The sequence below is a fragment of the Apis dorsata genome, unplaced genomic scaffold (assembly GCF_000469605.1).
Source record: "Apis dorsata unplaced genomic scaffold, Apis dorsata 1.3 scaffold_1078, whole genome shotgun sequence".
In the NCBI taxonomy this organism is placed as follows: domain Eukaryota; kingdom Metazoa; phylum Arthropoda; class Insecta; order Hymenoptera; family Apidae; genus Apis; species Apis dorsata.
Window position 1 is genome coordinate 31,945 of NW_006264176.1, and position 9,481 is coordinate 41,425.

Here is a 9,481-nt window from a genome sequence, read left to right on the forward strand (position 1 = left end):
TATATATATTAATATTAATATTTTGAATATTGTCTTTTTTCTATTGTTAAGAATTTTTTTTAATTTTACAATAATGATATAGAGCATTGTTTATTACAACTAAATTTTCTTCAATTTTCTTTCTTTCTTAATCATTTTTGTAAGTCATTTTTTAAATTTTGTTGAGTTTATTTCTGATAATTAATTGATTTTTGGATTTAAAAGTTCACAAAATATCCTCTACGAAACTATATTAACTATATAATTATCAATATGCGTAGTTATTTTAGATAGATGCTTTCTCTGAATCATCTTAATTGTCATAAATAACTTCTTCTCCATAACAATTTTTTATCTTTCAAGAAATTGTTTCGTCTTCATTTTTCAACTTCAATTTAAAATTAATACTTTTTAATAATTTATGGAATAAATTTTTCTTAAAATTAACAGAGATTAATATTTATTATTTAAAATTTTTTTTATTATTAGTATTCTGATGATTTAATTGCTAAATTATTTGTTTTATTATACTCTTTAAAAAATCATCTATTTTTTCAGAAATTTTCTTATGATTTTTCATTCTCTGACAGAACAATATTCTTCCTATATATAATCTTTTTGTTTCGATTGATCAAATAATATCACAAAATTAAATAATGCATATATTACAAAATATATATTAAATTTTATCTTTCAGAAATTAAAATACAAATAGTTATTTTTATGAATATATTTTTAATGGATTATTTTTCATTTCTTCTTTAAATATTTATGACAATATTCTTCTGATTTGCATTAAAATAATCTCTTAATGCGTTTTTTTAACATAATATATCATAATATATCAACTTTCCCGTTCATCTTTTATTGAAAAAGATGATATAATGAAAAATATGTATAGTAATAGAATTGTAAAATTTTTCTATAATTGTAAAAAAGAATATCTTAATTTTATTAAAATCGAATATACATAAAAAATAATTCAAAATCTTATTCTATAACATATCTAAAAATAATCAAAATTATTAAGGAAATTTGTTTTCTAGATAATTATCAAAGTTAGTATACAAAAATATAGATTGAAATTTATTTATTAAATATAATAAGTATATAATTATTAAGTATATAATTTATATATAATAAGCACATAAATTTTGCATTAAACAGAAATAGAATCAAAGCTCTTTTATATTTCCATTATTTAAAAGGAATATTTTACTCTTTCTATACATATAATTACTTCTAACTAAATGTTTCTTCTAAACAATAATGTTTATATAGTTATTTCTAATTAAATGTTTCTTTTGAATGTCCCTTTGCATATTTTTTATCATATGTCCTATCAGTATAACGAACTGATAATTATTATCGTCGAATTAATTAACAGTAGAAGAAATAATAAGATATATTACTATTAGATATCAATATCCAATATGTTTTCATATGTATGCGAAGTATAATTTATTAATGGAAAATACTCTATGATCAAATAATATTCTGTATTGCGTTATTGTCTATTAAAATTATATTTATTAAATTCTATTTTGTTCGGTTTCTAAGTTAAATAGTTTTTAAAAACTATATCAAAATAGATGACATAGATGACTAAAAAAGGATTATATTTATATTATTTGATTTTTAGCTTTTTTTCTATGTTAATTGTTCTTATTAATAATATCGGAAAGCAAGTCATATGAAAAATTCTATAGATTATTAATGTCATTATTAGTGTTTTTATGGTTCATTTTTTTGAATTTAAATACAATTCTTATTTAAGTACAAATGATTTAATTAATTTCTCAAATGTATTTGTTATTATTAATATATTTTAGCATATTGTATGCTATCATATATTTTACACATTTTATATAAGTTTCTATTCATTTATTCAATTAAAAAAAAAATACTTTAATTAATTAAGTTGCAAAGTATAATTAAAGAAATGATTCTATACGTTAAAAAAGAATAAAATTTTGTGCAAATATGTAATCTTTTATATGAAAAAAATCATTACATTTCGAAATCGCGATTGATTTTAATTAAGATTATAATTTACATTCTTCTAGAATTTGTTCCAATTTTTCTGTTCCATAATAAACAGATACTTTAAAATTTTATTATATAGTTTTTTTTACTTATCAATATGCTGGATATATGTACATATATGTATATATATATACATATATTTATATGTATAATATTTATATATAATATTTAATTAAAGAACTAAAAAAAGCTACAAACATCGATATATATTGATTATTTATTTTAGAAAACAATTACTTTTAAAAACTAAGTTTTTTATGTTTAATTAAATTTTCTCATTCATCATAACAAACTCATTTTTGTTTGTTATAAATATATAGTTTCTAGATATGTAATAAATGAATGTCATAATAATCATAATTATTATGATTATAATGATTAAAGTAAATGAAATATATTATATAATATTAATATGTAATATAACGAAATATTATTGCAATTTATAACATATTAGATATAACAGAATTCACCATTTGTTGTAGTAAAAATATAATTTTTAACTACAACTATTATATTTTATTTATGTTATATTTTATTATATTACATGTTATATTATATTTTTTTAACTACAACTATATCTCTTCTCGTGGAAATTTGTATGTATATTGATCAGCCGACCACAAATTGCTAGATATATCAAATTTATATTTTGAATAAATTAAAGGATAACAAAAAAATGATCAATCTTTAAATTATTATAATTTAATTATAATTTAATTTGTCAAAAATTGTATAATAATTTATTTAAATCATTAAATTAATCATCCTTGAAAATTTTTCATCAAAATCTAAACAGAGTACGAAAATAAAAATGATATTAGAAAGTCAAACAAATATTATGTTAATTTAATAATTTTTGTTCATATTTTAGGTTTGCACAAAAAGATCATGTTAAGAAAGAATGACATAAAAAATTGCATGATTGGATTTTTTTTTGTTTAATCCAATAATAAAATAATACAATAAGATATTTTATAATTTTTGAGTATTTCTAGAAATTGTATTTAAATTTTACATATACATATATTTATATAAGGTGCTTTGTTTAATAAATAAATGTCAATCGCAATTTTTTTATATAAATTTGAATTGTTTTTATAAAAAATAAATGAGATAAAATAAGAAGATATAAAACTTATAAAAAAATAGAAATAGAGTTTTTTTTTGAAAATATGTTTTTGTTTAAAAATAGAATGATTCTTGATAAAAAATTTTTATATATTTATATGTAACTTGAATCTGAATCTGTAAAAATTGTTTATTATTTTAATTTTATAAGATAAATAAATACAAAATATCAATTTTTCTTATATTTAGAAAAATATTCGAAAGAAAATAATATTTTCAATATTTTTATTAATTGTATAATATATATAATACTATCTTCCTCTTGGAATTAAATTTGATTTATCATCATGGAATTATTTTTTGCCAAGATATCATTGAAGTTATTCTATTTTAAATATTTGTAAATAAAAGTTTATTAAGAAATATTTTAGGTTAATGTTCGAAAAATTATATGTATCTTTTTTTTTCTCAAAAAATTATACGTGCTTTTTTTATTCTATTTAATTGCTATATTTCTACTATTAGTTTTATATTTGAAGTTTGAATCTTTAAAAATTTTCCTTTTTTATCAATAGCTTAAAAATAAAATAACTTTAAAATAATAGATAAAATAATTTTATGATAATAATTCATTTTATATTAAAAATTTTACATTAAATTAAATTCATTTTACATTCGAGGAGAAGAATAATATATGGAATTGACAAAATTATTAAAAAAAAATTCTTTTGTAAATATAGTAAAAATTGATATTTTATATCCTACTATTTTGTTTCGGACTCTCCATATATGTATCTCTGTGTATGTATTTATTTGTTTAATAAATTTATAAATTAAAATTAATTACTATAATGATTTCGTACAATAGAATCTATGAGTTTAAAAATACATTTATTATGGCATAATAATATTATGATATAATAGAAAAAATAAAATTATAAAAAATTATTATTTTGATTCACATAAATATAATAGTTTCCAAAATGTATATTTTTTAGAATCATTAAGATATACAGGATGGAAATATATTTGTGGGATATTTCTAGAGAATCGATTTTAGAGTTGATTAAAAAAAACACGAAAATATCTGTTGAGACTTATTTATTAAATAATTACATTAGAATCATATAAAGCAATATGGAAATAGAATAAAACTTTATTTTATAAAGATAGAGTTATATAAATAAAATTAAATTCCTTACAAATTAATAAAAAATCTCAATCGCTTTTTTTTATATGTTAACTTTCACATTTATTTTGGCCTAGAATTAACTTTCCAATCAATATAAGATACTTGAAAAGTCAGATAATTTAATAAATAATTCAAATAAAATTTTTCCTTTGCAAAAATTTTTGTTTGAATTTTATTAACGAGTTACAAAAATTACATTAACCAATTTATATTATTATTAATATTATGATTAATATTAATCATTAACCACAGTATATAGACTTATATTAGATATGTGTCGCTGCATAGTGAGATATTTGCAAAAGCAAAAAAAAATTCCTTTCATAAATATCAAAATAAAAAAATTTTTATATAGATAATTAACATTTGGTATAATATATTTGGTATAATATATATTGGTATATTTATTTATAAATTTAGTATAGATTTTTTTCATATTTTTTAATTGTTGACATAGTTATTATATATTGCTTTGAAGAAATCAATCTTCCACTTACTGAAAAATAAAATTATTATTTACAATTTTGCTATTTTTTTAATTTTACTATTTTTGATTGAAATATACTGAAGATATATATTTATGATACCAAATTTCACTTTGATATTATTAATATTTTTGGAATTATACATTATTTAATATTTTTCATTTTCAATCTTAATTTTAAAAAGGAGTTTAGTAGAGTTTCAGTATTTTTTCTAGTATCATTATAAAGGACAAAACGTTATCTTTAAAATAAAAAGAAATTATCTGTACTAAAATAGCTACAATGATTTTTATTATTATTAATACAAATGGTACATCATCAATCTCAAAATTATTAATCAGAATTTTTATATAAAATTTTTATAGTATTAATATTAAGTATTTTAAAATAAAAATAAATTTTCAAAATTTATTTATAATTAATTTATAGATTATATATATAATTTATATAATTTATAGATTAATAGATTTAATAGATTAAGAATTAATAGATTAACGCATAATATGAAATTGATAAAATATCATAGAAAAATAATACACATGAAACTATTATTAAATTAATCTATATCTATCATTTATTGCAAAATCATCAATATTGATTACTATAATTTAATCTATTAAAAAAATGGAATTTAATTTGTTTTTATTGTTTTTATTATATTGAATTTAATTTTTCATTATTGTTATTTTGATACTAAATAACTTCTATTTAAATCATTAAATTTTGATTTTGAACTGTTTTTGAAACTCTAAACTTTTATGATACATGAAATTTAAACATTTTTCAGTATGTTTTTAATAATTCGAATTAACTTCGAATTCATTCCATTGCATTTTTTTATTCAAATAGCAACTAATTAATTTATTCACAATATTTAAATTTATTTGTTCGTACATTGTCGAGAACACAAAATACTGTAATAAGTTTAAAATTGGCCAATTTTTTTTTGTGAATAATGAATTCGTGAACAAAATCAACAAAAAATTAGCAAAAGAAAAAATTATTTGAAATATAAAGATATAAAGATTTCTAGTTAAGTTATAACATTTGAGTTTTAGAACACTCAAATATAATAATATTAATAATTTTATATATAGACTTATTAATTTTTAATTTAAAAAATACATGTATGATACTATTAATATGATAATATGATACTATTCAAATTTGTGACAAACTTTTTTGATAGAATTTTTCAATTACTTTTACTTGCAAAGATTAATAGATATTTCTTAATTATGATCTTATGCTATTCATTTTTTATTTGAAGTATAACATTATTCAATCAGCAAAAAATAACAAAATAACATTATTATTAGAAAAAGCAAATACTTTGACAGAAAAAGAAAAGAACGATTTTTAATCGAAATTAAAATTTTTTTAATATATTATATTAATATATATATTATTATGTATATTTTTTAATATACATATTATATTATTATATATATTATTTTATTATATTAATTATTATATATTATATTATATAATGAAGACATATATGTATAAGAATCGATGAATTCGAGAAAATTTAGAAAAAAATTTAATCATTACAAGTATCAGAATCTAATAGCTTGAAAGTTATATTATTAAAACTGAATTTTAAAAAAAATACTAAAAATTGAATTTTAAAAAAAAATTGGTATTTCTATTTTCGAAATAAATTCAATAAAAAAATATAATTATAAAATATAATTATAAAGTAGTAAAAAAATATAACTCAATATTCCATATATTGCTTCATTTGAAAAATAACATTTTGATAACATTTAAAAAAACAAAAATCTTCGTTATTTTAAAAATCTAAGTCTATCTTATTTGTAATTATATAGGTGTTCCAAAAATGTGGAAATATTCATTAACCGAAGACATTTAATTTCAACCAACATTTTCCTTTACTTTATTAGTGCTTTATTAATAAATTATTAATATTAAAAATATAATAATAATAATAATAAATATTAAAAAACATTGGCTAATCATGGAATAGCATAGTTGCATAATATTATATTTCTATTTACTATTTTACTTTTTTTTATTTTATCATATTCTAAAACACGAATAGTTTAAATTTAATATCGTTTATATTAATTCGTTAATATCAAAACTATGATTTACTAGTATGATTTATCTTTTTTGTTTTTTTTTAAAATATAAAAATAAATTGTAAATTTTATTTATAAAAATCGCATGCAGAAATTCCTTATTATTATCAAAACATAAAGTTTTCATTAAATAAAAGAAAGATAATTATCAATAATAATTGTTATAGAAAAGATTTTATCATAATATGTGAAGTTTCATCATTATCAAAACTATCAATATTTTGTACAGATTAGAACATGATTTTTGTATAGATTAGATATTTCATATTTGTATTCTATGTTTATTTCATATTTCTACTCTATATTTATTCCTTTCCTTCTATGTAATATATGTAATTCAATATAATTTATTTATTTATTTATTTATTTATTATTAAATTATTATTTATTATTATTATTTATTATATTATATTATATTATAAAATTATTATTTATTATTAAAATATAATATTTATTAAAATAATATTTTTTTATTAAAATAATATTTTTTATGATATTTATGGTAAGAAATGTATTATTATATTATATTATTATATTTTTATAATTTATTTTTTTAAAAATATTATATTTTTTAAATATAGAATTAGAAAGGAATTATAATGATATTTTAATATATTATATAATGTATTACATAATGTATATCAATATTAAGAAGTATTACTTATTTAATAATTTATTCTTAATATTCGATGAAATAATATTTCATAGAATAATGTTTCGAATAATTAATTTATTCTGTAAACATATATAATATTTTTTTAAATTATATCATGCATAAAAAAATTTTCTAATGCAAAAATTTGATTCGCTATTATATTATTCTAATAACAAAAAATATTTTTACAAATTTTCTATTGTTTTTTGATGACAATAATGTATTTTTTTGTGAAATGTCAATAAATAATTTTTTACTTTTATCAATATTAATTACAACTATTCATTTTAGAATTCATTTATATTTCATCATAAAATATTTGTATTTATATCTCAATAAAACTATCATCTTATTATTATATCAAAAGAAATGCCTATTGTTATGAAATGTTATGAAGATATATATAAATTAATAAGTTTTTCTTTTTTAACTATAGTCTTTTTTAAATATACGCATGTAAAATATGAAGAGAGAATATATATTTTGATGCACATATTCAATATCCATTTTCTATATAAAAAAAATTTTATTAAATGCTCCTTCTGTCATACAATATCTTTCTTCTTCACCAGTTTTATACCTATATCACTATAATACAAGCAATAATTAATCAACAATAAAAAAATTCAAAAAATTACTACTCAATATTTCCATGTACATGCGAAGTATGATTTATTACATATTTTAATAAAATAATACGCTATATCGTATATTACATATCACATTATTGCATCAGTTGAATTCTATTTTATTCGATTTTTAATATTTTAAATATTTTCTTGAAAAAGAATATTTACATTATTTGGCTTAGCGTGGCTTTATTTCTATATTGACTTACGTTGAATTAACTTTCTGTTAATAGCACTAGAAAGCAAATTTTATATATGAAAATTCTAGTATCATTATTAATACATTCATAGTATTCTTATCATTTTTATCTATTTACGTGATTTATTTAAATACAAACAATTTAATCAATTTTTCCAAATATAATCTATCTATTAATTAATTTAATCTCTAATTTATCTATTATTATGTGCGTTTTAACATATTGTTATTTAACTATTATATGTTTATAAAATATAATATTTTGAAGTTATTATATATATATATATATATATATGTTTCATAAAATATGATACTTTATAAGTGAATTTCATATTCATTTATTTTCAGTATTCAATTAAAAAGAAATATATCTTAATTAAAAGTTGCAGCATATAGAAGAGATATAATAATATTATATTATATTATATATATTAAAGAAAAAAAATTATATGAAATTTTGTATATCAAGAAATGTAATATTTTGTATGGAGAAACTATTATATTATATTAATATATGAAACTATTATTATTTTTGTACTATATTTTGAGCTACATTCTTACTAATTTCTTTGCTATGGAATTCTTTGAATGGAAATATCCATTTCAAATTAATTATATTTCAAGAAATCTTATTATGTATATATGTATCAATTTTTCACTTATTACTATAATGTATTGTAAATGTGTGCATATGTTTAAATTCATTTGGAATATTTCTTCTTTTTATAATCGCAACATTTAAATGTTTAATTAAGGAATTATATAAAAAACTATAAATATTAATGTGCTGATTATATATCTTAAAAAACAATTATTTTATAAGAAGATAAGTTTTTAATTTCAATTTATACATTTTTGTTTGTTATTTTATAAATATTTTCTTTATTTAGATATATAAGTTATATATATATAGAAGATGTAAGTTATATTTGTTTTAATCATATAATATGTTATATCATAATATTAAGCACAATTATTTTGATTTTCTTGATATAATAATGATTAAAGTAAGTAAAATACATCATATATTAATATATAATATGAAATAATACTGAAATTTATAAATAGAATTTACTTGTGAAAATATAATTTTTAACTACAGTATATTTCTTTTCGTGGAAAT